Source organism: Lithobates pipiens, unplaced genomic scaffold (assembly GCF_037356315.1).
Source record: "Lithobates pipiens isolate NorthernLeopardFrog02 unplaced genomic scaffold, aLitPip1_a1.2 Scaffold_16, whole genome shotgun sequence".
In the NCBI taxonomy this organism is placed as follows: Eukaryota; Metazoa; Chordata; class Amphibia; order Anura; family Ranidae; genus Lithobates; species Lithobates pipiens.
Genome location: NW_027507748.1, coordinates 78,205,057 through 78,229,909, shown reverse-complemented (window position 1 = coordinate 78,229,909; position 24,853 = coordinate 78,205,057).

Below are 24,853 nucleotides of genomic sequence, written 5' to 3'. Positions count from 1 at the left end.
TTCTCTGTTCCTACTAGAACACACACAACAACTGGTACCAGTGTGATCACCAAAGGAAAATAAAATAGTATCTATAGAAAAGAAAAAAGGAAAACACAAATTAATTTGATACATATTTAAACATTACTAGGAAAAAATAAAAAATATTAAGACAAAAATTTTTAATATTGTTTATTTATTGTTCATTTTTACTATACAATTGCTTCATTTAAAGTCCCAACCCCCCTTTAATTTTTATCGATTACCGGGATGGAAGCATTATGTTTTGCTTCATTTAAAGTCCCAAATTTCCCCCCCTCTTTGCTTATCAAGACAAAAAGTAAAAAGTGGAAACAAACAACTTAAAAAGATACAACATTCCTTTCTATCAGGAAACCGTCTACATCAAGTATTAAAAGCAAGTGTGTCAGTTTTTCTGACACCGAAACGGAAGTCTTGGATTACACTGGATCAAATTCATCCCCAGAGAGGAGAAATAAATCCAATGCCCCTGGTAGAGATGACAGAGAGTGAAGGACACAGAGTGGCACAAGGGCGTATGTAGCAGGTGCTACCGGCTGGGCCTTGGCAGGAATCCGATGGCTGCAGATTATCGGATAGGCACTGAGAACAGGAACTCCATGTCACTGGATCAGCAGGCAGAAGCATGGTGGAAACATAAGCCAGGGGGTCATCAATAGCCGGCAGAGCAGGTACCAAAAAATGAGACAGAAGCTAAGACAGGATACAGGCCTTGTTCAGTACACAGTCGGGCAGAGAGATACAGAAGCATTAAGACGGAGCAGGTTCAAACACAAGCCGGAGTCACAGGTAGGCAGGCAGAAGTCCAAGGTAAGGTTCAGGTGAACCCGGGGTCCAACACAGGAAACTGGAACAGATCAAAGCACAGGTAAACAGGAATAAGCTGAAAGACCACTCAGCAATGTGTATGTGCCATTGCACCATTTAAATAGGCTGACTGGCGCCAGTAAGTGCACGCGCCCGGCGCACACCGATGCACATTGGCAGAATGGCACGGACAGGCAAAAGGGGGTGTAGGTACGTCCCTTTAAATTTGCTGCCGTGCACCTCCCTGAGTCCGGGACTCAATCACCGTGGGGATACCCACGATCGTCTCACAGGGAGAAAGAACAGGGAGATGCTAAAATAAACAAGCATCTCCCTGTTCTGCCTAGTAACAGTGACACTGATTTCTGCTCCCTGTGATTGGAGCAGAGATCAGGGATGTGTAAAACACAGCCACACCCTCCACAGTTAGCAACACGCCCCTAGGACACAATTAGCCCCTACACTGCCACCTAGTGGTTAACCCCTTCACTGCCAATGTCATTTACACAGGAATCAGTGCATTTGTATAGCATTGATTGCTGTATAAATGACAATGGTCCCAAAAATGTGTCAAAAATGTCCGATGTGTCCACCATAATGTCGCAGTCACAATAAAAATCGCTGATTGCCGCCATTACTAGTAAAAAAATGTATTAATTAGTAAAAATGCCATAAAACTATCCCTTATTTTTTAAACGCTATAACTTTTGTGCAAACCAATCAATAATCGCTTATTGCTTATTTACCAAAAATATGTAGAAGAATTTGTATCGGCCTAAACTGAGGAAAAAAAAAGTTTGTTTTATACATTTTAGGGGGATATTTATTATAGCAAAAAGTAAAAAATAATGTGTTTTTTTTTCAAAATTGTCGCTATTTTTTGGTTTATAGCGGAAAAAATAAAAAACACAGGGGTGATCAAATACCACCAAAAGAAAGCTATATTTATGGGGAAAAAAAGGACATCAATTTTGTTTGGAAGCCACATGACACGACAGAGCAATTGTCAGTTAAAGCGACATAGTGCCGAATCTCAAAAAGTGCTCTGGTCTTTGGCCAGCAAAATGGTCCGGGACTTATGTGGTTAACCAGACTTCCCTTACATATTGACATATTTAGTTTCCTCAGATAACTTTTCAAGTCCAGACACCCCTATGTCAGATCATATGGAAAATCATTGGTACCCCTTATTCCTCCTAGGTAAAATAGACAGTGGAATCCTGCCATGTGTATATTTGTTTTGAAGTAACGATCACGCTGGATCACAATATGGATATTAGCAGTAGGGATGGGTTGAACACCCCCAGTTTGGTTCGCACCAGAACATACCGAACAGGCAAAAAATTTGGCAGAACACACGAACACCATTAAAATTTATGGGACATGAACATGAATAATCAAAAGTGCTAATTTTAAGGCTTATATGCATGGTATTGTCATAAAAAGTGTTTGAGGACCTGGGTCCTGCCCAGAGGACATGTATGAATGCAAAGAAAAGTTTTAAAAACTGCAATTTTTTCAGGAGCAGTGATTTTAAAGACGCTTAAAGCGAAACAATAAAAGTGTAATATTACTTTAAATTTCATACCGGGGGGTGTCTATAGTATGCCTGTAAAGTGGCACATTTTTCCCGTGTTTAGAAAAGTCCCTACACAAAATGAAAATTCTAAAGGAACAAAAAGTCATTAAAAAGTACTCACGGCTATAATAAATTGTCTATGGGCCCCCATGTTGAGGGCATGTTGCCTGGTACGGTTCATGAGGGGGAGCGCTCTCTCATCCCCCCTCTTTTCCCGTGACCTGCCAGGTTGTGTGCTCGGATAAGGGTCCGGTATGGATTTTTGGGGGGACCCCATGCCATTTTTTTTATTTTGGTATGGGTTTTTTGGCACGGGGTTCCCCTTTACACACACACATCCCTGCTCTGCCTCTCATGCCCACGATTGCTCATGGCCGGCGGTCATTGAGATGCGAGCATCGGCACCCTCTAGTGCAGCAGGCTCGATGTAGGAGGCAACATATAGCTACTACGGCTCGCGGGATGGCGCCGACCTGCCGCAGTATAATGATGATGACTGGTCGGCAAGTCGTTAAAACCTTATTTTGAAAAATGTTAACTTTGTCCCTAAGCTCTTAATGCAAGCTGACCAAGAACATGTGTCTTGAAGAGTGCTATTGTTTAGAATAAAGGCCTCTGAGCAGACCTGTCTGTGGTGACAGTGTATGTTACAGACGATTATTCTAAAATCAGAATTGTAATGCTAAATTGATGGAAGTTCTGACCCCTTTCTTATCAAAGGTCAGTGGTGGCAATTAAAGGGTTAACTGCTTTATTAGCCCAGTAACAATCGCTCTCAGGCTGCTGGCACCTAGACTGTGGCCCCCCAAGCTGGAAAATCTTTGTGTCAGGTGCAGTTGATAGCGTATTGTTACCTTAGTGACAGCGTGGTGTGAGGTTGGCCTGTCCTTCATGACTAGTTTTACAACAACCACTAGTTAAGCAGCTACCCAATTACTTAGAGACATAAATCAATTATTAACTTTATGTAATCAGATGGAATTGGTGGAGGGGGATCTGTGGATTAAAAGTGATGTGTCCGGTCTGTACTCGTCAATATCGCATACATTGGACTTGCGGGCAGTGGAGTACCATTTGGACAGACATAGTGGATATTTATCCACACGGAAGGAATATATTATAAAGTGTCTCGACTATCTCCTCATGCACATTTTTTTCTGTTATGATAGTTCTTTCCATCACCAAATGTGTGGCATCCATGGGTGCTTGCTTTTCACCCTCTCTCACCAACCTCTATATGGGTTGGTGGGAGAGATTGTTCATTTTTTAATCCATTTCAATTGAGCATTAGGCTGTACCATCGCTACATTTACAATCTCCTGTTCATCTGTTCTGGCACTGTAGGTGAATAATAATAGTTTAAACCTCTAGTTCACGGGACTTTTGGACAGTAGATCTGTCCCCTTTCTAGATGTTGTTTTATCACATAGGAAGGGCCGTATTGTGTTGAGTCTTTATAGGAAACCCCTATCAGGAAATATCCTTCTTCATGTGGATTCTGGGAACCCCAAGCATGTCACCCGCTGTATTCCAGTTTGTCAGTTCTTGAGGTTTTGCAGGATCTGCAGTGATGGATTTGAGTTCCATCAGGAGAAAGACTTTTTGTAAATGGAAACACATTTTTTACACAAAGTTGTCAATTTATAAGATATTTCTAACACATTGTATGTATATATCAAAAATTACACCCCAATATACATTCTGCTACTCTTCCCAAATATGGCGATATCACATGTGTGAGACTTTTTGTTAGGTACCTGGTACTACAAGCCCGACTTGTAGGAGGAGACCTCTCTTATAATGCTGGTTCAGGAGCCACTGGAATGGGAACAGTGGCATTGTGAGCGCAGTGGGTAGGGGTGTCTGTGGAAGTAGAAGCAGCCGGAACTTGAAGCAGAGATCCTCCAGGAGTGACTGGACTGCAGATGACAGTGGACAGAAGCAGGTCAGTGACCTGTAGAGCTGATGAATGCAGAAAATGCAGAAAATGTGGCAACAGGAGCTGATGAGAAGAACTGGGAGTACAGCAACACACAGAGCGGAGCAGCAGGCAATGGCAGGGTCAGACAGTCCGGGTTGGCAGATAATTAGGCAGATGAACACAGCAGGCTATAGCAGAGTCAGGCAGAGATCAGCAACAGATCACAGGCAGAAGTTCAGGCAGAGTCAGGCAGGCCGGGGTCAGATTGGAGAGAGCAGAGCATTCAGACAGAGCTGGATCTGTATAGTAGATCAGTAATCAGATACAGATAACAAGGCACAGAGCTGAAGACAAAACAGCGCTGCACAAGTTCAGCTGTAAGGCTTTTGAAAGTTCTGTGGCGCCAAACAACATTAATGCGCACGCGCATGCACCCGCCATGCATGCGCACCTGCCTGAGGGGCGCGCTAGTGCATACTGGTAGGCAAACGCCATTGCTCAATTTAGGAGGGGGCACACACGTGCCCCTGTTTGGTGCTGACAAGTCCCTGACATTTTTACACAGCCTGGCCACATGCAAAGGCCCAACATTGAAGTATCACTTTCAGGTGTTCTACGAGCATAAATGACACATATCATTTCTCAACCACCTATTACACTTTTGAAGGCCCTGGAGCACCAGGACAATGTAATTGACCACAAAATTACCCCATTTTGGAAAGAAAACACCCAACATATAATCTAGGAGGCATGAGTCTTTTGAAAGATTCATTTTCTTCCAGACGTTTTTGGAAAATGTGTAAAAAAAAATGAAAACACATTTTTTTTACACAAAGTTGTCAATATATAAGATATTTCTAACACATAGCATGTATATATCAGAAATTACACCCCAAAATACATTCTGCTACTCTTCTTGAGTATGGCAATACCACATGTGTGAGACTTTTACACAGCCTGGCCACATACAGAGGCCCAACATTGAAGTAGTACTTTCAGGCGTTCTAGAAGCATAAATTACACATCTCATTTCATTCCTACCTATCACAATTTTGAAGGTCCTTTAGCACCAAGACAGTGGAATTACCCACAAAATTACACCATTTTGAAAAGCAAACACCCCAACATATATTCTATGAGGCATGGGCTGCAGATAGGTACCTGGGTACTCTGATGGGCTGCAGATAGGTACTCAGGTAACTTGATGAGCTGCAGACAGGTAGTCAGGTACTCTGATGGTCTGGTGATAGGTACTCGGGTACTCTGATGGCCTGGGGACAGGTACTCGGGTACTCTGATGTGCTGCTGACAGGTACTCATGTACTCTGATGGACTACAGATCGGTACTCAGGCACTCTAATGGGGAGGTGACTGGTATTCGGGTACTCTGAAGGGTGGTGACAGGTACTCAGATACTCAGTACTCATATGGACTGTGACAGGTACTCAGGTACTCAGATGAATTGTGACTCTGGTATTCGGGTACTCAAATGGACTGTCACAGGTACTCAGATGGACTGTGACAGATACTCAGGTACTCATATTGACTGTGACAGGTACTCGTGTACTCAGATGAACTGTGACAGGTACCTGGGTACTCAGATAAACTGTGACAGGTACTCGGTACTCAGATGAACTGTGGCAAGTACTCGGGTGCTCAGATGAACTGTGACAGGTACTTGGGTACTCAGATGGACTGTGACAGGTACTCGAGTACTCGGATGGACTGTGTCAGGTACTCGGGTACTTGGATGGACTGTGACAGGTACTTTGATGGGTGGTGACAGGTACTTTGATGGGTGGTGACAGGTTTTCTTTATTGGGGCAATCAGTGTGTGTTGGTGTACACTGTAAGCGGTAATGAGATGTTACCGCAATCTCCTTCTCACACACGATTGGTGTGTGAGGAGGAGAACCCAGTAACATCTTGTTACCTCTCTATGTTTACATTTAATGATTGACTGTGAAAGGATTACAGCCAATCACGTGGTAAGCTGCTGCAGGCCAATGGCTGTTTACCAATGTCAGTGACGAACACTGTTCCTGGGAACACGCCGCCACCAATGTGCACTTGCACCATGCAAAGTGAGACGGTACCATTTTTGATCACGTGGTAAACAGCCATGCCCAATGGCTGTCCGCCCCCCTCAGTGGCGAGTGGTGTCTTTGTGACACACCATCCCCGAAGGTACAGGGCTGTGCACACACAATCACGTGCATGCCCTGTTTAAATGGACGGACGTCATATGACACCCGCCCAGAAAAAGAGCCGTGTCGCCTGGTCATCATATGATAGCCAGAGGGCAGTAAGTGGTTAAATGTAACCATAGTGCTACACTTAGAGGCTCCTCCCTTCTCTTTTATATTCAGTTGTGACATGACGCTACTTGTATATCAAGACATCGCTTGTATATTAAGTCAAAATGTATTAAAACATTTTGCTTGTCTTGCAAAATGCTCTCAAACCAAGTTACTCTCAAACCAAGGTTTTACTGTAACTAGACAAGCCCTTTCTCTAGCCAATATACTATCCCCCAGCGATTTTGGTTCTCGCATTCACAGTAGAACATGGTTGGATTTCACAGGACTGTATAAATTTGGAACCAATAATTGTCACTGTTGTCCTTGGCTAATTAGGGGTGACCAATTTTGCTCTACTGTGAACCATGGGTCCTTTAAGATAAGATCATTTGTAAATTGGAACACCAAAAATCTAATTTATTTAAATACTTGTATGGCATGTACAATGTAATATGTTGGCCATACTACCAGGAGGCTTCAAGATCATTTATATGACCATGTTCACGACATTGAAAAACAACATGGGACCAACGTGGCGAGAAATTTTAATGAGACACGTGGGGGTGATACCTCTTTGCTGCAAATACAGGGTATAGAGATAATATATGCACCTAAGAGAGGTGGAGACAGTTTTAGGATGCTTTACAAGCAAGAGGTATTTTGCATATTTTCTTTACAGACGAGGATACCAGGAGGCTTACATTTTGAATAGGATTTGACCCATTTTTATGATTGATCCAATGCTTTGCATTGTATTACCATTTGAGAATGTGTCTATTCATGTTTACCAATTGTGGTTGCTCAGCAAGCGCATTGGAATGGAGTTGTCATGCTTAGGGTGTGTTCCTTCTTTTGATAGAAAGAAGTGCTGTATCTTTTTACGTTTTTTATTTCCACTTTTTATTTTTTGTCTTGATATTTTTTTTCCCCAGTAATGTTTAAATATGTATCAAATTCATGATTTTGTGTTTCCTTTCTATAGATAGTATTTTATTTACATTTGGTGGTCAGACTAGTACCAGTTGTTGTGTGTATTCTAGTGGGAACAGAGAACAGAATGTATGGGTCCAATTACCAAAGTGATTACACCTGTGTTTTGTTAATTTGCATAATTTGCATCACATGATGATGTGTATATCATTGTGTTGGTGATAGTATTGTTTATGGGTTTTGACGAAGCATGCTAGTCGTATGAAATGTGTCACCTTATTCCCTGTCATACGTCATATGCCACATGTCTATTGTATTACTTTTATCATCTTCTGAAATATATTTACTGCATCAATCTGGAAGTGCAGCCATCCTTTTTTCATCTATCTAAATGTTTCTGCAGCAGACAGGACATGCACCCAATCTGATGAGTTGGTCTACTACTTTCAGTCTGGTCAGTTCACCTGGAGCAGCTTAGATTGGTTTCTACCTAAAATCTTATTGTACTGGTTTTATCCATCAGCCCTTAGACATCCATCTGTTGCTCTGTGAATTTCAATGAAACAGGAAGGGAGTTACATGTATATACAGGTATCGCCATGGGACAATAAGCCCCAGTGGAACCCAAACATTGCATAAATTAGCATTAGTATATTACAGAATTCATTGTGTACTACAAAGATAACTATAAACAGGGATTTAAAAAAAAAAACATATATACACAAATATGAATGTATGAAGGTAGAGCTATGAGAGCAAATATTAAACAGCTACGCAATTGCTCTAACAGCCCCCAATAGATACATAACATATTGAAAATTTATAAAAAAAATAACTTTGCACTTACTATAGTAGCCATAAAAAAATGGTAATAATGCGTCATTAATAAAATATAAAAATATATTTAAAAATCAACAAAATATGGATAAAAGGACTAAACTGTAAAGAAATTCCATTATGTATTAGTTATGACATAACATGTCAACAGAACATGTATATAAGGATGTATACAGGAATGTATAACAATGGGATAAGTCTGTGTGAAACATCAAGGTGGAAAAATTGGATCAAATTATTATAATAGCGTATTGACATCCAATTATTCATCCAAGAGAAAGAACCAAGCACGTATTTCCAATATTTCTCCTATTGGCAGAGTCTTCTGAAGATTTCTGCTTCGGGGAGACCTTTGGCCATGGTCTTTATCACAGTGATCCCAGTATATAAATGTGGCTCCCTTCCTGTTTGTGACCGATAATAAATGCTTAAGGGTCCCCACTCAGGCTGTCAAGGTCCAATTAGTTGGATCGCACTGTCTAGTGAGGGTGATGGCTGAGGAAAGGTGCAGACCCAAGACATACTGCAAAAATAGAAAGAGATAGCCGGGCTGCCACACACCTCACTCAGCCTGAGTAGTTACCAGGTAAAAGCAGCCTCAGCTTGATTCATCCAGACCACAACTCCAACATGTTTCACCCCACCCCAACCCTTCCTGTTTGGGCATTGGTTTGACAAAGGAACGCATGCTCCGAAAAACATTACTGTCCCCGTCGTGTAATGTCATCATGCTGCCAGTGCATTCCACGCTGGTTCCAGAACTTGGAAGGAACCATCCAGTTCTATGCTGTTGGACAGCTCAGACTCATTGGAATTCACAGAGTGATGAATGTATATCTCACAGCACAGTTTATTACAGATAAGCACTCTCCAGTTTTAATAAATGAACCCCACTGAGCTGTTTTGCTGTGCATACAGTGGTGTGAAAAAGTGTTTGCCCCCTTCCTCATTTCCTGTTCCTTTGCATGTTTGTCACACTTAAGTGTTTCGGAACATCAAACCAATTTAAACAATAGTCAAGGACAACACAAGTAAACACAAAATGCAATTTGTAAATGAAGGTGTTTATTATTAAAGGTGAAAAAAAATCCAAACCATCATGGCCCTGTGTGAAAAAGTGATTGCCCCCCTTGTTAAAACATACTATAACTGTGGTTGTCCACACCTGAGTTCAATTTCTCTAGCCACACCCAGGCCTGATTATTGCCACACCTGTTCACAATCAAGGCATCACTTAAATAGGAGCTGCTTGACACAGTAAGGTCCACCAGAAGATCCTTAAAAGCTACACATCATGCCGAGACCCAAAGAAATTCAGGAACAATTGAGAAAGAAAGTAATTGAGATCTATCAGTCTGGAAAGGGTTATAAAGCCATTTCCAAAGCTTTCGGAATCCAGCGAACCACAGTGAGAGCCATTATCCACAAATGGCGAAGACATGGAACAGTGGTGAACCTTCCCAGGAGTGGCCGGCCGCCCAAAATTACCCCAAGAGCGCAGTGACGACTCATCCAAGAGGTCACAAAAGACCCCACAACAGCGTCCAAGGAACTGCAGGCCTCACTTGCCTCAGTTAAGGTCAGCATTCATGCCTCCACCATCAGGAAAAGACTGGGCAAAAATGGCCTGCATGGCAGAGTTCCAAGGAGAAAACCACTGCTGAGCAAAGAGAACATCAAAGCTCGTCTCAATTTCTCCACAACACATCTTGATGATCCCCAAGACTTTTGGGACAACATTCTGTGGACCGATGAGACAAAAGTGGAACTCTTTGGAAGGTGTGTGTCCAAGTATATCTGGCGTAGAAGGAACACTGCATTTCATAAAAAGAACATTATACCAACAGTAAAATATGGTGGTGGTAGTGTGATGGTCTGGGGCTGTTTTGCTGCTTCAGGACCTGGAAGACTTGCCGTGATAAAAGGAACTATGAATTCTGCTGTCTACCAAGAGATCCTGAAGGAGAATGTCCGACCATCTGTTCGTGTACTCAAGCTGAAACGAACTTGGGTTCTGCAGCAGGACAATGATCCTAAACACACCAGCAAGTCCACCACCGAATGGCTAAAGAAAAACAAAATGAAGACTTTGGAGTGGCCTAGCCAAAGTCCTGACCTGAACCCTTTTGAGATGTTGTGGTATGACCTTAAAAAGGCCGTTCATGCTCGAAAACCCTCTATTGTAACTGAATTAGGACAATTCTGCAAAGATGAGCGGGCCAAAATTCCTCCAGGACGCTGTAAAAGCCTCATTGCACGTTATCGCAAACGCTTGGTTGCAGTTGTTGCTGCTAAGGGTGGCCCAACCAGTTATTAGGTTTAGGGGGCAATCACTTTTTCACACAGGGCCATGATGGTTTGGATTTTTTTTCACCTTTAATAATAAACACCTTCATTTACAAATTGCATTTTGTGTTTACTTGTGTTGTCCTTGACTATTGTTTAAATTGGTTTGATGTTCCGAAACACTTAAGTGTGACAAACATGCAAAGGAACAGGAAATGAGGAAGGGGGCAAACACTTTTTCACACCACTGTATTTGCATTTTTCTTGTCAGTTATGTTCTACAGAACAGAACATAATTTCACTAGATTAGGGGCCCCTCCACAATATGTTTTTACATTTCTGTATAATAATAGTACCAAAATGTGTCTATTGAGGAAAACGTTAAAATAAATACTTACTAATATCTTTTGTACTGCAGGTGGTAATTTCACTATCCTACTCATGCGATTCCTATGGAACGATGAGTACCCCATCTCATGAGATGGTGCTCCAGCTAGGTGCTGCAGTGTCTTTTGCAGGATTTGGAATCTTTCATTCCAAGAATCTTACTGACAAAATCATGACATCACCCTTGCCTAGGTGTTGCTAGCACAAGCTGGGGATATGGTAAGGATATAAATGATAACCTTTCTCCCTACAGGTACATTTCAGTACTTCTCATTTACAGGGATTCATAAAGCGGAAGGGAGAAATGGTCTAATGAGCCAACCTTTCATTTTAGTGCAATGTCTGCTTTATGTAAGCATCTTTTTAATCTGATTTGAAAATATGTATTGAATACAACTGAATGGTCTAGATATAACTGAAGCAAGTGGTGATGATGACACCCTGTTTAAACTTTCCAAAACATATGGGATTTGATGTTGGGGTGTAAAGGAAAACCTAATATTATTCCATTCAAAAATCATTGCATGCCTAGTTTTCAATCGTATACAGAAATATAAACCTTTCCTAGCATCCATTTGTAGAAATATAAATAATAAAAACAATATTAAAAAATAGCAAAACGACTATTGCTACTATGGATAAAAAACATGGAAGGAATTTTATTATGCAAATACCTTCCTATTGTTGTGAAAAATCAATTCATGGTGTGTACTGGAACACTTGATGTAACTTTTATTTGTGGGGAAAAACGAAGTTGTTCTGTTCACTAATCACCCCATATAAATTTCCCTTGCTTTATTATTGTACATTTCCACTAGAGTGAGTCTTATTAGCGTAATAGAAAATGTAACCAATGATTCACACCAGAAACCATGTGCTTAAGTATTTTAATATAACTATGCTAGAGGAATATGTAAATTAATCTGAATATTAAACATTTTCAATTTGATTCTCTTATTGTCACAAGCCATTACTTTATTTGCCGGTAATGGTCTGTAAAAATGTTAAAATTGATCTAGCAGCAAGAACAGAGCCATGTCTTTTGTGCTGCTTACTGCACATTAGTACATTCCTTTGTCTTAATGATGTTATAAATATTGTTTCCAACCACGGTAGAGCAGTGTTAGGTCAAAGTTATTGCTATTTTAGAAACAAACCTTCAATGTTCTCCGTAAGACATAACTTCAAGAATACACCACTGCCTTCCTCCTCTTAAAAATTCTAACATTAAAAAGCAGTCTGTAAATAAGATCCTCTTGCATGCTAAAGCATTAGTGGCATTATCATCACATTTAAAAACACACCAGTAAGAAAATTCTTAATTACAACTTAAAATGACTCTCATCCTAATTAGAAGAAAAACTGCTGATGAATTTAAAGTGCAGGCACCCAGAGGTGCACATACCTACAGCAGCTTTACAGTTCTCCTGTCCTCTCAGCATTGATAGACGGTTCTGATATGACTTACCTGGTAATGTCAGAGCTTGCTCACATTATATACATAAAAGGCAGGAGCAGGTTAAAGGCACTACTAGGAAGAGCCTGAACTCTGAGCTACTGAAAGACCCCCCTTTAGCTGCTTGGATTATACTTGTCATGTTTTTTTCTTGTTTAAAGCGTAAGTCCACTTTTGCTGAGAAAAAAACATCCCCCCTCTGTAATATATGTACATTGCAAGGATTTTAACAAACTTTATTGCAGATTCCTACCCTTTGTTATTCTGAAGAAATCCCTATGTGTTCCTCTGTGCTCATGTGGGAAAGTGAGTCTAATGGGAGTGGTTTCATAATTATCAATCAGCTGTGGCAGCTGAAGGGCACTAATGAAGAAAACTGCTTAGCCTGCATCATTTTAGACGTGTTCCTATAGGGAATATCTCACCAAAAATGACATTTTTGTTGCAGAGGATGCCTGAAATCTGACTTGTATCTTGCAGACTTCTGGGAAAATTGGTGAGCCAATCACACAAGCGGAACATTATGTTTCTGGGGGGAATGCTGTACATGTTATGTGTACAGAACACCTCTAGGTAGCCATATTGCATTGCATTTTCAGAAAATTACAGCGGCTGTAGATTGAATAGGAAAGGTAATTTTTAATAACATTCAATTACAATATGATTTGTGTTGTAATATGAGTTGTATAGGCTAGGTTTTTTTTTTTTTTCTTTAGTTGATCATTTTCTTTTCCCCACAAAAGGAATACATGCCAGAATAGCGCCCCTATCTTGTCAAGATACCTTATGTGGTTCTCCCCATAGTACACTCATAAAAAATGATTCTGTTGGCTTATAATTTTAACATGATTTTTTTTATTATTTTCCACATAACAAAAAAGTTAATTAATTTACTTTGATATTTTAAGTACCTTACTTAATTGTCATTAGTTCTTAAAACACACCTTTTACATTTACAAAAAAATAATGTATAATATTAAGTAATCTAGACAAAACTTTTAGACCCCTTTCACACCGGGGCGTTTTGCAGGCGCTATAGCGTTAGAAATAGCACCTGCAATCCGCCCTAAAGAAGCTGCACCATTGTGTGCAGTGTGAAAACCCCTAGGGCTTTCACACTACAGCGGTGCGCTGGCAGGACATCAGAAAAAAGTCCTGCCAGCAGCTTCTTTGGAGCGGTGAAGGAGCGGTGTGTTTACCGCTCCTCCACCGCTGCTACCCATTGAAATCAATGGGGCAGCGCTGTAATGCCGCCGGCAAAACGCTGCTACTGCGGCGTATTGCTGGCGGTTTTAACCCTTTCGCGGCTGCTAGCGGGGGTAAAAGCACCCCGCTAGGGGCCCGAAATGCACTGCAAATCCACCGCAAATCCGGCGGTAAAACGCCGCTAAAAATAGCAGCGTTTTACCGCTGACGCTATCATCGGTGTGGTGTGAAAGGGGTCTAAAGGTATGTGCATTTCCAGATTCTAATGAGTTACATTTACTTAAAAAAAATATCTTTTCATTTGACTTAAAATGTGGGACACATATGTTTGCCAAACGTGCAACCACACAAGCTTTGATGCTGTATATTTTAAAGAGTTTGATGTATTTTAGCAATGTCTTTTTGCGAGATGTCTTTTGCGAGATGTCTTTTTGCACAAGGCAGTTCCCATACATGTGAGGCGCATCATGACAAAAGAGTGCCACTAGTGACAATAATTGTTCCAAGTCACTACAAAGCCATGCAATGCCATTGGAAGGTAAGAGTGAACATTGAACAAATTACCATTCATATGGTTTAAATGTTGCTTAACATACCATCCATAATGTTTATTTTATTTGCAAATTAATATATTTATAATAAATGGACATACGTCCATTGTATACACCTATTGAGACGACTCACTTGTAAAGTTTGCGCTTACTGCATGCGGCAGAACGCAACCAAGATGCACGGTGAGGGACCTCTAGCTATTAAGCTTAAAAATAATTTTGTGCCACAAAAATGAATGTTTCAGCCGGTTCAGTTTTTGAGATATTGGAATTCATTGTCAGATTTTGTAACATCAAGCCCCACCCACTTTGCACCCAATATTATTAAAATGTAAAAATAAAGATAGCATTAGTTTGCTCTGCATCTGTGCCGAGCTGTGCTGCAAAAATGAACGTTTCAGCTGATTTGATTTCAGAGATATTGCGCATTATAGTTGATGAAACCTCTCTCACTTTGCACCACATATTATTACATTTTAAAAACAATTATACATTTTGTTTGCGCTATGTTTGTGCTGATTTGTACTAGAAAAAAAACTTTCTGTTTGTACGGTTTTTGAGATATTGGACATTCAACGTTAGATTATGCAACCTAAAGCCCCTCCAATGTACATTTTCAAAACAAATATACCATATTTATGCTGCATTGACAGGAAAAACAAGCATATTGGTATAGTGTATTTTATTCAGCGCTCTCATTTTGTATCAGAAAGAATGATTATGGGACCTATTTATGCTTTTTAGTCTGAGTTACCCTGAAAAACTAAAATATACCTTTGCAGTTTTTCAGAAGATCTTTTTAGAGCTAGATGTGTGGAATTTATCTTCAAAATTTCACACTTTAACCGCTTGCTGACCAGCTACCATGATTATACTGCGGCAGGCAGGCTCTTCTGCGCAAACTCAATGTCTGATCGGCAGACTCAATGTCTGATCGCAGTATTTCAGAGGCAGAACAGGAAACTGTAAACAAGGCAATTCCCCGTTCTGCCAGATGACATGTCAGAAATTTTGTGTTCCCAGGGATCGGGAACAGTGATTTCTGTCATGTCCCTGGTAGCCCATCCCCTCTACAGTTAGAAAACACCCAGGGAACACACTTAACCCCTTGGCCGCCCCTTAGTGTTAACCCCTGCCCTGCCAGTGTCCTTTATACATTGATCAGTGCATTATATTAGCACTGATCAATGTAATAATGTCACTGCTCCCCAAAAAGTGTAATTTGGGGTCAGATTTGTCTTCCGCAATGTCGCAGTCCCGCAAAAATTGCAGATCGCCGCCATTACCAGTAATAACAATAAAAAATGAATAAAGGTCTCTAAATCTATACCATAGTTTGTATACACAATCATTTTTTAAAAATATATATAAATCAACTTAAACTGATGAATACTTTTTTATATATTTTTTTGGATATGTATTATAGCAGAAAGTAAAATAAAAATGTAAAAAAAAATCGCGTGACCGTGCAATTGTCATTTAAAGCGACGCAGTGCCGTATCACAAAAAACGGCCTGGTCATTAAGGGGGGAAATTCTTCTGGGGCTGAAGTGGTTAAAGTGCAAATTACTTTCCTAAAGGGCTTACAAAAAAAGTTAATGCATTCTATATTCTGTGTTCTTTACAGATAGACTTATATGCATGTGTGTGTTTCAGTTTGATTTGTTAGCTAAGAAAGATGCATTTTTTTTTTTTTTTAAAGTTTGAAAGCCTGTTTCATGAGACTATTCCTTTAAAAAAAAAACAACATATTATTGTATTATTTTTATATAAAAACCTTCAACCATATTAAATACATTTGTAAACTATGTTTTACCAACTTAAAAAAATAAATAAATAAGTAAGTTACAAGTTAATATCACGTAAAACTAGGTAGCTAAGTAACTAAGTAATAGGGCAGCACAGTGGTGTTGTGGTTAGCACTTTTGCCTAGCAGCAAATGGGTCGCTGGCTTGAATCCCAACCACAATACTACCTGCCTGGAGTTTGCATGTTCTACCCTGTGCCGGCATAGGTTTCCTCCCACACTCCAAAGACATGCAGGTAAGGCAATTGGCTCCTGTGTAAATTGGCCCTAGTATGTGTATGTATGAATGTGAGTTAGGGATCTTAGATTGAAAGCTCATTGAGGGCAGGAACTTATGTGCATGTACATGTACATGTGCATGTAAAGCGCTCTGTAATTTGACGGTGCTAAATAAGTGCTTGAAATAAATAAGATAATGTATGGGCGGAGCTGGCAAGCGAGGTGAATTGCCACGTAGGAACACAGCTCCTAGCCAAGTGAGCTTTCTGGAGTGAATACCAGCAATGACAGGCACTAGAACGCAGCACAAACTAGTACCACAGGTCAGAGGCACCTAATGAACATGCCCAGGAAGAGAAAAGAGCAGAGGGAGCCCGATAAGATGACCGATTTCTTCTCCCTGTCAGGCTGCTCTAACAGCCAAGTTGGTGCCGGCTGCATGCAGAGCACAGCACTGTCTCTCAATCAGCCAGCCGGAAGGGGGTGGATGGAGGAGGAGCCATTATCCACAAGGCACATGCAGAGGCAAACTGGTCACAGACATCATCCAGCTCCAATAGCCCTGTAAAGGTGAAACAAAAACTAGCAGAGGAGACACTGGTAAATAATGAAGATGGGAACAGAGGCATTGAAATTGATGACACACTGGAATTTCAAGACGCAATAGCAGCATTCCCCACAAATAACAAACCAGTTATAGACTCACCCCCAAAAGATATGCTAGTTACTCTGCAGAGTGCAATACACACAGATATGCTTAAGCTTGTAAAGCAATGTAAAATTGAGGTTAAAACAGTGAGAGACAGGGTGACCCATATAGAGAATAAAATGGGTGAATTCACTGAAACCTTTAACAACATGGTGGATGCGCACAATAACCATGAGGATGACATAGCATGGCTTAAATCAAAGGTTGCCGACCTTGAAGACCATTCCAGAAGGAACAACATTAAAATTAGAGTCATTCCAGAAATGGTTAAGACACCAGAGTTGACAGCCTATATGACTAACATTATTAAAGAAACACTCCCAGACCTGCCCTTGGAGGAACTGATCATTGATCGGATACACAGGCTGCCAGAGCCAAAGCATATACCTGAGAAACTACCCAGAGACACAATAGCAATGATACACTATTACAGGTTAAGGAGAAATTTATGCATGTCGCCAGGGGAGCTCAAAATGACTCCAATCACATATCTCCCCTTTCGGCAGAAGACTAGCACAGAAGGAGACCCCAAATGGGTTGACTTTGAAGTTAGTCTGTAGTTCCAGTCCTCCAATGCCCATAGCCACACAGCACCCCAAACATATTGTCACAAACAGAACATTACTCACCCAGCCAACCTTTGCATCTCTCGTAGAACATACCCACCGCTGGGGAGAATGGTGGACTGGTCCTTTTCCCTGGAGTCCTTTCAGCCGATGGAGAGAAGACAGGTTGACTGGGCTCACTTCGTCATGATGTTGGGGATCTGGACCGACTAACCAGCATCCCTGGGGTATACAGGTGGTGACTGAATTCCCCTCCACTGTTACTAGATAAACATCCCCCAGTGTTTGCAGAGCAAGGCTGACATCCTCCTACCCAAATGCCAGTCCTTTTTCTGGAGTTGGGTCAGTGGAGACCAAAGTCCCGCCCACTACCACAGGAATAACATATTCTGTTAGTTGAGGGCAGAGGCCAGCAGCACTCTGCCCTGTTGCCAGCCCTTCTGCTGGGTTGCTGGCATCATTCTGGGGTGCCATCTGCTGCTGGGAAGGGGAGCCAGCTGCTCCGACTCCCTTACCCTTATTTGTTTGCTGGGACGACATGTCTCTGGTACTGTCTGCCAGGTGCACTAATCTTTGTTGGGGAGGAAAGATTGCTTCCTTCACCCTGGCCAACTGTTGGGAAGGGAAGACAAACACCTCCTCTCTCGTCTCTCCCTGTATCTTAAGAAGTGACAATCTCCTTCTCACCCTGGGCGTCCAGAACTTCCGCAGGTGTGGGGCAGGGGTCTTGGACACTCTGTCCAGTTGCCAGCGCTTCAGCTGAAGAAGTTTATGGTAACTCCACAGATGCTGCTGGCAGAAAATCCCATGTCTCTGTCAGTATTGTGGAAGAAAGGAGTCGGCCGTTCTCTCAGGGAGGCTGAAGCTGCTGTTGGTGTGGGGCAGAGCTCAGTGATGTTTGACCCTGATGCCAGCTCTTCTACTGGAGGCTAACCAGGTTGTCCTTCCTCAGCAGAGAAGTCTATTAAATCCCAAGCCGCTGGAACTGGTGTCTGGAGATAGAGGTTCACCATCTCCTATCAGTAGAACCCAGAAGATGTTATCAGCACTGGGCAGAGGTTAGCAGATGGCAATCTACAGCGTTTCCGCTGCCGATTCTCTGGCATGCTGCGGAACATGTTCTAGCAGTTTCCTGTATGCGCTTTCCTGATGCTGTTCCTTCCTTAGTAAATAGTCTAGATCAGGTTTAAGCTCTGAGACCCCTGCAAGATTGAGCATAGCTTCTCTGTATTCGCGTACATCCTTAAGGGTAGGTTCTCCTTCATCGCCAAACAGAAAATAATCTGTAAGGCCCTCCCACAGCAATCCAGAGCCACCAAAGCCATATCCCTCCCGAGAGCATTCTGTTGTCTATCCTAAATATTCCAGCTCTGTGTGCCATTGCAGAGCCCGATAATGATTGTCCAGCTCTATCTTCTGCTAGACCAGCCTGTTCAATTCAGTCACCCATTGCTCCTGGGGCTGCTCTCCCAGGACGCCATCCGCAAAATGCCTGCTGGTCACTTTCTCGTTGCTCTGGGGTTGGAAAGCACTTGCTCTGTTGCATACTAGCGACTTGGAGGGCTCGAATTCAGAGTCCTACCCAAATCCTCTGCCTGAGCTTCAGGTATTCATCCGCAGACACAGTCCCGGAGTATGCTAAAAGGATGATCCGCAGCAGTCCCGTGAACTCTGATGCTAGAGCCATATCTCAGCTGGAGTGACTGACATCTGTTATCCTGACTTTGGATCCAGGTGGAGGTATGGATGTCCCAGACTGCAGGAAGCATCCCACTGCTTGCCACCAATGTAACAAAACATCCTACACTCTGCTTGAGTGCTTTCATTATACACTGTTTCCTTTCAGTCTGAATATAGATATCAGATCTTCCAACCGCTTACAACCACAAACTAGGCAGTACTCGTTTTGGCTGCTGACCATGAACGGTTTTATTTAAACACAGGCACACATGGATATTCAAACTTCTCATCAGTACTCTGTCCAATCAGCAGGGAGAGCTGTTGGAGGAATTCCCCCCTCCCTCCTCAAAGCAAATACACATGCACATCCCATAATACTTTAAGACAGATAGACACACTAGAACAATGGGATACAGCCACACCTAACAAACACATAGCAACCTCCATTCCACCTCAAACCATCTAGCAATAGTCTCTGATGAATCTTCATATATTCTTGAGGTCAGACATAGGATAACTTACACATAGGAAGGGCTGGGGGAGCTGGACAAGGAGCTTCCAGTGCTCTCCAAGGTAACCTGGGCTCCCCAAGCCTCCCACCCAATGTGATCCTGTCACAAGGGCCATTTGGGTGATTTCTGTTATTATACTTTTAAGAGGAGCTAAACAACTATGTAATAATACATGGCTTCAAGTGATCACTATATGAGTGCCATGCTCAGTCATATTTTCAATATCAATGCCAAAATGTCACAATTTCTGATAGGGTATGCAAACTTTTGAGAATAACTGTAGTATGGAAAGCATAGTGGCTCTCTGGGTATGCTACAACATGACCTAGAGTGCCTAATCCAATAACTAAACAGCAAGATGAAGACAAAATCATCCAGTGGATTCTTAATGTAAAATACCTAATTGTATGCAGATTTTATATGGCCTACAAGGATTTCTTTCAATGCATTTGGGCATTATGGCACATCTTGCATTTCACTTTGAACTGTGCTGAAAGGTCACATTAGGGAGTAAGAGCAATGTTCTGAATAACAATAATTGCTTATAATTAAAAAAAAAATGGCTCCTGGGTGTGCATAATTTGAATGTGACTCCACATTAAGATATATGTTATGTTTACTCTTCTTATATTTAAGATGTTGGGAGCGTGGAGCTCCCTGGTTTGAATTTTTGAAAGCCTGTGAATGAAAAAGATCCATTAGTCTGGGTTAATGATGACTAAAGGGGTATGAAGAAAGAACAGATTGGAGGACTGCATCAAATCTTTTCTGGCATAAAAACTAAAGGTGCTGTATAGGCAAGCTAATTCACTTGTTCATATATTGCTTATCATATATTTAATGCTTGAAGGGAGTGCACCTTTGTTTGATTATTATAAAGCCTTTTAGACAGAGGCCACAAAATGATCAGGAAAAAGCAAAAATTCAACAAATGAGGCACTGAAAGTTTCCTCTACTATGGGAAACTGTATCCTCTTTAAAAGTCTGAATTTGTGGTACATATCTGCTATGTAAATTATTAGTATATCCAACCTTGAGCTCTAAGGCTGCTCCTACACTTCTTTCGGCCATTGTGTGTGGAAGATTTGTTTACGTGTTGTAATTATTATTATATTTAATATTATTAATAATAATTAAAATGAACTTAAAAATATAGTACCCCATAAAGCTACTTATAGGTAAACTGTTTAAGACTGGTATCATATAGAGATAGTAATTTATTATGAAAAAATGATCACTGTTTGACACCATAGTCTCTGACTTCAAAGTTACTTCCCAGATCAAATGGAAACTGAACAATATGAAATATGAAGACTCTTTAATTTGTTCTATAAAAATGTACTGGCTATTTACAAGATATTTCTTTCCACAGCTATCAGTAAGCTGCATCAGTTAAAAAACATGTAGGACTATCAATGTAGCAAGGCATTTAGCCAGCGCATACAAGTAGGCCAAGATGACCTTCAGAATCCAGTACCTTACTGACACTAGTAGCATTATTCCTTTCTTTCTCTCAGTACAGAGATAACCCACACAGTGCCCCCATATTTACCAAAGAACATAAATAAGAAGTACGACAATACAGTCTTCTCTGTACACATTTTTTAAAGAATTGCTGCAGGAGAATAGCAGCTAATGTGTTGTTATTTACTGAATTCACAGTAGAGGCATGTTCAATTTCAGCATATTCTCTATTGAAATTTCAAAGATGTCTCAGATGACTGTGGTGACTACAGGGTGCAATACACTTCTTGCAAAACTAAAGAATGTATGCTCATTAAATCACATTCATAAGATGAGTTAAAATGAGAAAACTGATTTTTTTTTTCCTTTTTACCTGTTTTACTATTCTTTTCATGTTTATTTTGTTGAATGTTTTTTTGTGAACATTTGTAGAAGAAAATCAAATATTATATAAAAAAAATAAAAAAAAATCTTGGTAAAATATTAGCTCCTACTGGGAAAATTTTTTTTTCTATAGGTTAAATAAAAGCAACATATCTAATTATCCAATTTCACCACAAAAAAGTCTTAGAAGTTCCTTATATTTTTTTATTTATTTTATATATAACAGTGACATATAATGTAACACTTAAGCCTATCTATGCTCAAAAGGTAAAATCATATATTCATTTCTAAATTGTATTTCAGTTATTTCTAGGCGACACCTATCAATCTGAACAATCTTGAAGTTCGTACTTACTTTATGAAGATCCGCATACATTTACTTTCTTGAATCCTATGACGTGTATTCACTATACCCTGTGAGTAGGCACTGCTGTGTCACACATCTAAACTACAGAAGTGCTGAGAGGAGAAGTTCAGGAGACTGTACAGTCAGTACAGGAATCCCTATTTGCAGGCAACAAGGTACCATAGGGTATGTAGTCCTTAGAAGTTGAAAATAAATAGCAGGGAAGATGCTGCAAAGAATTCAGGGAATCCACAAAGTTGTGGAAAGAGATGGCCAGCAGACAGGCAGCACCCACAACATTAACCACTTAAAGAGGACGTAAACCCTGATGGGTTTACTTCCTCTTTGTCTCCCTGCAAAGATAAAGCATAATGGGCTACTATGCATCGCATAGTAGCCCATCATGTGTCACTTACCTGACACAGGAGCCAGCGATGTCACCGCTGTCCCCTGTAGTCTGGAGCGTCCATCTTCTTCCGGTATCGCTGCTCCGGCCACTCACAGCCCATGCTGCTAACGGCGATAGTGTGCCTGCAACGTATACAGCTGTGACTGTCTTTTGGTAAATATCTCCTAAACCGTGTAGGTTCAGGAGATATTTCTTGGACCTACAGGTAAGCCTTCATCTAGGCTTACCTGTAGGTCAAAATGGTTTGTAAGGGTTTACAACCACTTTAACCACTTCCCACCCGGCCAATGTACATATACGGCCGGGTGGGAGCTCTCTACTTCTGAGAGGACGTTCAGGGACGTCCTTCAGAAGGAGGGGGATAGCGCGCACGTGTGCACGATCCCGATGTGCTTGTGTCCCCCGGACACGGCGCATCTCGGATTGGCAGGAGGGCTCTGTGATTGGCCTTCCTGATCACATGATGGCCGTGTCCAATCACGGCCGTCATGTGATGTAAACAAACAGCCGGTTGCTAGGCAATCGGCTCTCCTCTCCTCACACGGAAGTTGGCGCTGAGGAGAGGAGAGTAGATCGCTGCAGCCGGCTGGTGATCAGTGAGTATGAGCTGTGTTCAGTCTAGTATAAACCTACAGTGTAAACACACATATCACCACAATACACATGTCACCACACATGTCCCCAAAACACACATGTCCCCAAATAATAAAAAGACATGTCCCTATATAAAAAAACACATGTCCCCCACATATGTCTCACTAAAATCACATGTTCCAATGATTATCTGCACACATATGTACGTGATCACCTGCACACATATGTACATGATCATTTGCGTACATATGTCCGTGATCACACAAACCAATTATTATACACTTAACAGAATTTTTTTTTATCAAAAACATGTAGCAGAATACATTATGGCTTAAATTTATGACAGAATTTGATTTTATTGGATTTCTTTTAAAATAGAAAAAAGAAAATATAGTTTTTTTTCCAAATTTCCGCTTTTTTTCGTGAATAAATACCACCAAAATAAAGCTCTATATGTGCGAACAAAATTATAAAAATTTCATTTGGGTACAGTGTAGCATGACCGCGCAATTGTCATTGAAAGTGCGAGAGCGAGGAAAGCTGAAAATTGGGCTGGGAAGGAAAGGGGCGAAAGTACCCCTGTATTGTAGTGGTTAAGGACCAGCCTCGTTTTGAGATATTGGTGTTTACATGTTTAAAACATTTTTTTTTGCTAGAAAATTACTTAGAACCCACAAACATTATATATAAGACAGCAGTAAAATTAGCTCAATTTTTTTTGTATTGTAAAAGATAATGTTACTCCAAGTAAATTGATACCCAACATGCAATGTTTCAAAATTGAGCCCACTCATGGAATGACAACAAACGTTTATCCTTAAAAATCTCCATAGGCGATGTTTAAAAATTCTACAGGTTGCATGTTTTGCGTTACAGAGGAGGTCTAGGGCTAGAATTATTGCTCTACCGATCGCGGCGAGGCCTCACATGTGTGGTTTGAACACGGTTTTCATATGCAGGTGCTACTCATGTATGCATTTGCTTCTGCGTGCGAGCTCGGCGGGACGGGGCATGCTTAAAACATTTTGTTATTATTATTATTTATTTTACCTTTTATTTATTTTTTTTACACTGTTTAAAAAAAAAAAAGTGTCACTTTTATTCCTATTACAAGGAATGTAAACATCCCTTGTAATAGAGAAAAAATTACAGATCCTCTTAAATATGAGATCTGAGGTCAAAAAGTCCTCAGATTTCATATTTAGCCTAAAATTCAATAAAAAAAAAAATGTAAGTTAAAAAAATAATTAAAAAAATGTGTCCCTTTAAGAGCTATGTATGGAGACGGGTGGGGGCCATCTTCCCCTCACTGGTCTCCATACTGAGCCAGCAGCACGCAGTCACCTCCGCCGCTGCCAACAGCTCCGGTAAGCGGTGGAAGGCATTGGATCGCAGTGGGGGGGGCCCTCTCCCGTCACCGATAAAAGTGATCTTGCAGTGAATTTATCGCAGGGACCACTTTTATCTTGTAGCGGACTGTCCGCTGAAGAAGGGGATACCGGGGTATGGCAGCTAGCTGCTGCCATAAAAACAATGTCCTCCTTCAAACAGCCATCTGTAAGTGGTTAAAGGAGATTTTGCAAATAAGCTTATATTGGATTTTCAAAAATAACGATTGGTTGTATTGTTATTACAATGCTGATGTTATAAAATGAAAGTGCCTGCTGTGACCAAAAATGACCTGTAACAGAGTACACAAAACTCTTCATGATAAATCAAGAGCAGGGGATTACTTATTATGCATTTAAAATGTTTGAGACAGTCTCTTGCATAATAAAGTTGGGAGATGCTTGCCAGCATTAAACTGTGTTGATGTGTCATATTTGCGCTAGCAAAGCTTACAAACTGTGGAGAATGTTTATACTAATAGCATACAAGAACA